Source organism: Bos grunniens, chromosome 14 (assembly GCF_055505025.1).
Source record: "Bos grunniens cultivar Pamir isolate PY7600 chromosome 14, Bosgru_T2T1.0, whole genome shotgun sequence".
Lineage (NCBI taxonomy): Eukaryota > Metazoa > Chordata > Mammalia > Artiodactyla > Bovidae > Bos > Bos grunniens.
This window is the reverse complement of record NC_141178.1, coordinates 15634660-15640087: the sequence shown is the minus strand read 5'-3', so window position 1 is coordinate 15640087 and position 5428 is coordinate 15634660. Positions and strand designations below refer to the sequence as shown.

The 5428-nt window shown below is 45.2% G+C and overlaps 1 pseudogene across 1 annotated transcript; it reads left to right on the top strand.

The window, feature by feature from the left end:
• The first annotated feature begins 285 nt into the window (after window positions 1-285).
• Window positions 286-3344, top strand: LOC147359086 (transcription factor BTF3 pseudogene; annotated as a pseudogene). The gene has a single exon (XR_015140526.1). The product of XR_015140526.1 is annotated as a transcription factor BTF3 pseudogene (transcript).
• The last annotated feature ends 2084 nt before the right edge of the window (window positions 3345-5428 follow it).

The window sequence follows — 5428 nt, the reverse complement described above, 5'->3', positions numbered from 1 at the left end:
CTCCCAAGACTTACAGTATCTGGCATGTGATGGGTAATCAATACCTATTTGCTGAATGAAGGGACTCTACTTGGGCTCTTTAGGACACAAATAGAATGAAAGCAACCAACCTGGTCTTGTGTAGAATGAAACAAGCTGTCCCAACAATGTAGTGATTTGAGAAACCTGTTGAAAGGTCCCATCTCCTTATCAGAATGCATCCCTTGCTCTCCTGCTGCAGTACTGGATTCCCATATTGATGTCATTTATTTAAAGGAAAGTACACGTTTTGATTGGTTTTAGGGAGAAGTTCACTGGGTGGAGCAAGAGCAGAGGAAGAGATGGGGACAAGACAGTGGAGGGTGACACGTTAGCCATACTGAAACGAGGAGTACTTTATCCGCCATACTGAAACGAGGAGTACTTTATCCGCCATACTGAAACGAGGAGTACTTTATCCGCCATACTGAAACGAGGAGTACTTTATCCGCCATACTGAAACGAGGAGTACTTTATCCGCCATACTGAAACGAGGAGTACTTTATCCGCCATACTGAAACGAGGAGTACTTTATCCGCCATACTGAAACGAGGAGTACTTTATCCGCCATACTGAAACGAGGAGTACTTTATCCGCCATACTGAAACGAGGAGTACTTTATCCGACGGCTGTTCCACTTGTGCTCTACCACCGACCTGGCGCTGAGCAGGACTGTGAAATGGGGATTTCTTCCTAATCCTTTCTCATGTCCCTTTCTCTTTGGGGCCTTTCCCTGTAACCTAGGGCCACTACGTCATCCCTTGTTGAGTCAAGCAGCATTTCTGCTCTTTTTAAAGAAAATAGTTCCTTAAGCTCTAGATCTATTTTTCCGATTTTTACTATTCTGTTACAACTTCTCTGTCTTTTGGTCCATTGTCTTTAAGCCTGTTATTCCTGGTTATGACTTCACTGTAATTCAACAGAAGGCTCATAGAAATGGTGGAGATTGACTCCAATGCAGCAAAAACTCCTTTGACAGTATTTGAGGACCTGTGGGAGGAGTGTGGGAGAGGACTTTATAGTGGGGGCAGAGAACATTCAGGACAGTGTGCTTTAAATCCTATCACATAAGCAAACATCTCTACGGCCTCAGTGTAACATAGGTTTTGAGTCATTTTCCATAGAAGTGAGTGTGGGCCTGGCGTGGGTAAGTTTTAATAAAGGGAAGGACGAGAACAGATCTAGGATAGGGGTAATGTTCCCTACCACAAATCCTAGACATTTGGAGGGTATTAAGAATATGGAGTGTGGGTGTGTGTTGGGGGTGGGGTGGGGGGCTGGAGTGTCGTAGGGGAGGAGGTTTCTGAAAGTTGTAGGCGAGGGGATGGCAGAAGAGTAGAGGGTCTTGGACGAACACGCCTCGAGCTAGCCTTGACTGCCAGCTGTAAGTTTGGTCTTCTTCTACTATTTTTACTAGTTTTCGTAATTTCTGAAAACTTGTAATGGAATAAGCTTCTCAGATGAGATTTCCGGTTTTGTGTTGCTGGCCTGTGAATCCCATGAATCTTTTCTTGGAGGATTTCTAGGTTTAGAAATCCTTGTGCCCCTTGCCCACCCTTTCATTATGCTTTAGAGAGAAGGCAGCTCCCAGTGAAAGGGATTCTCAAAAAAGGCTTATTTACAGTCTACTAGAGGATTCTGCATTGGAGAAGGAAATGGCAACCCACTCCAGTGTTCTTGCCTGGAGAATCCCAGGGACGGGGGAGACTGGTGGGCTTCCGTCTATGGGGTCTCACAGAGTCGGACACAACTGAAGCGACTTAGCAGCAGCAGCAGCAGCAGCAGCAGAGGATTCTGGGAAATAATTTTGATACCAAAAAGCAAAAGGGGCAGAATCTTTTTATTAAAATCTCCACATTTACCTAAGTGTATGTCTTTATTCCTTAGATAAAGTGTGAGGAGCTGGCAGGTGGGGAAAATCCAAAAACCCTCCACATGTTTTGCAGTGTTTATAAGGTTTAGGTAAAGATTTCACCAAGGCTTCAGAAAATTACCTCTCCTCCCTTGACTCAGCTCTCTGTCTGGGAGTGTAAAGTATAGTTGGAGAAAGCGACTTTACTTTTGTCTCCACTGAGACTGGGACAAACAAGTAGCATCCTTAAAAACAGTATGAATAGAGAATTCCCTGGTGGTCCAGTGGTTAGGAAGCCACCTTGCAATGCAGGAGATGCAGGTTTGATCCCTAGTGGGGGAACTAAGATCCTCTGTGTCATGGAATCCCATGGAGTGGGATTCCTGTGCGCCACAACTGGAGAGTGTGTGCCCCAATGAAAGATGCCACATGATGCAACTAAAACCTGACATAGATAAAAAAGAAATAAACCACAGGGTGAATAGAGGAACGATGCCACTGGGTGAGTGACTTGCAGCAGGGTGTTGGTTTGTGACATTTTGCACAAAGCTCAACTGGAAGCTGCTTTGTCTTTAAAGGTTGCAGGTCACGCGGGGATGCAAGATGGCAGCTAGAGGGAGGCCCCGCGTGTGCGCCTAACCTCAGCTGGTCTGCCCGAGACCACCTGAGTGCCAACCCTAGTCCCCCGTGTGGCCCCATTTCCGCTCCAACAAGATGAAAAAAACTATCATGAACCAAGAGAAACTCTCCAAACTGCAGGCACCAGTGCTCATCGGTGGGAAAGGAACTGCTCGCAGAAAGAAGAAGGTGGTTCATAGGACAGCCACAGCAGATGACATAAAACTTCAGTTCTCTTTAAAGAAGTTAGGGGTAAACAATATCTCTGGTATTGAAGAGGTGAATATGTTCACAAATCAAGGAACAGTGATCCACTTTAAGAACCCTAAAATTCAGGCATCTCTGGCAGCAAACACTTTCACCATTACAGGCCACGCTGAGACAAGACAACAGACAGAAATGCTCCCCTGCATCTTAAACCAACTTGGTGCAGACAGTCTGACCAGTTTAAGGAGACTGGCTGAAGCTCTGCCCAAACAATCTGTGGATGGGAAATCACCGCTTGCCACTGGAGAGGAGGATGATGAAGTTCCAGATCTTGTGGAGAATTTTGATGAGGCTTCCAAGAATGAAGCAAACAATTGAGTTAACTTCTGGAGAAGATAAATCTTGAAGAAGTTACTGTGAGCTGCTATTTTATATTATGACTGCTTTTTAAAATTTTGTTTATGGATCTGATAAAATCTAGATCTCTAATATTTTTAAGCCTAAGCCCCTGGACACTGCAGCTCTTTTCAGTTTTTGCTTGTACACAATTCATTCTTTGCAGCTAATTAAGCTGAAGAAGCCTAAGAATAAAGTTTGAGACAAAGATAAATAAAATTCTTTGCCTAGTAAAAAAAAAAAATAAAAAAAAGGTTCCAGGTTAGCGTAGTAAGGGAGTAATCAGTTCAGTTCAGTTCAGTGGCTCAGTCGTGTCTGACTCTTTGTGACCCCATGAACTGCAGCACGCCAGACCTCCCTGTCCATCACCAACTCCCGGAGCTTGCTCAAACTCATGTCCATCGAGTCGGTGATGTCATCCAACCATTTCATCCTCTGTCGTCTCCTTCTCCTCCTGCCTTCAATCTTTGCCAGCATCAGGGTCTTCTCCAATGAGTCAGTTCTTTGCATCAGGTGGCCAAAGTATTGGAGTTTCAGCTTCAGCATCAGTCTTTCCAATGAACATTCAGGACTGATTTCCTTTACGATTGACTGGTTTGATCTCCTTGCAGTTCAAGGGACTCTCAAGTCTTCTCCAACACCACAATTCTAAAGCATCAGTTCTTCGGCACTCAGCTTTCTTTATAGTCCAACTCTCACATCCATACATGACTACTGGAAAAACCACAGCTTTGACTATGTGGACCTTTATTGGCGAAGTAATAGAAGTACTTACTGTGTATCAGGTACTGGGTACTAAGTACTTTCCATGGATTATCGCACTTGGTCTTTTAACAAAACCACCCTGTGAGGTGGTCAGTTATGATCATCCTCATTACATAGGAGAGGACACTGAGGCAGAGAACAGTTGATTAACTTGTCAGTGGTTAGCACTGGAGATGAGACTGCACACCCAGACAGTCTGACTCCTCAGCCTATGCTTCTAACCAAGATGCGCTCCTGTCTCCTGCAGGGCAGGGCAAAAACTGCACCAGCATTTTTGGAGCACCTACAGTATGCCAGGTGCTGCACTGAGCCTTTCTATACATCATTCACTTATTTTCTTAACAACACTGTGCAGTCGGTTCTGTTAGATTCCCATTTCACAGAAGAGGAAACTGAGGACATAGGTCACATGATTAGTATGATGGAGCTGTGGGTGGGGGTGGGAATGAAGCATCATATGGGCTTGAACTTCTGCAGCTAAGCATCAGAATGACTAAAAACCCTAGCAAGGACATACACCAGTTTCCATAAAGGTTAACCTAGAGGCCTCACATAACTGGTCATGAGTATGCTCAGACCCTGCAAACATGTGAGATTTCTCTCCCTGGGTGGTGCTACCCAGAGGTTGCCCTGAGGTTTCTGCTCTGCCTCCCACTGCAATGACTTCCAGCACCACCCTGCGTCCCTCTGCTCTGAGTGGCTCACTTCTCAGGGTCCAGTGGAAACCTTTGGTGCTGCCGGTGGACAGACAGGGTCTTTGGTTTGTTTGTCTGATTGTAGTAATAAATGAATAACAGATAGAAGGAATTTCAGGTACTTCTGCATCACTTTGTTCCTGTTACCAAAATTGTTCTCCATCTTTTTCAGGCAAGAAGAAAGGACCAGCAATCAATGGAATGGAAAAGTCACTAAAAGCAGCGTTTCAAGATGACAAAGATGCTCCCAACCCACGTGGGCAGGTTGAGGGACAGAAGTTTACTGAACATGTCTTGACTTAGCAAGGTTGGCTGAAAGCTGAATTTTATCATTTATCCTTTATTGAACTTCACTTGGTTACTGTGCTCCGTACTTTGGTGTTTTAGAGATTAAACTGGTGGTCCCTTCCCCTCCCCCAATCTCTTTTATCCCTGTTCTGTGCTTAGTCACTCTGTTGTGTCCAGCTCTTTGTGACCCCATGGACTGTAGCCTGCCAGGCTCCTCTGTCTATGGGGATTCTTCAGGCAAGAATACTGGAGTGGGTTGCTATGCCCTTCTCCAGGGGATCTTCCCAACCCAGAGATCAAACCCAGGTCTCCTGCATTGCAGGCGGATTCTTTACAGTCTGAGCCATCAGAGAAGCCCCTCTTTTATCCCTACACTGTACTTACCTTTTATGATCTGGAGATTGGCCATCTCAGTGACTTATGAAATGAGAGATGTCTACAACTGAAAGGTGTACCCATGCCTCATCATTTGAAGACTTACTATTTGTGCTTGAGTTGTTTTCCCAGACACAGAGATAGATTGGCAGTGAGCCATCCATACTACGTTGCTTCAAGCCCCCTGCCTCTAGAAGCGAGTGTAACCCAAGCC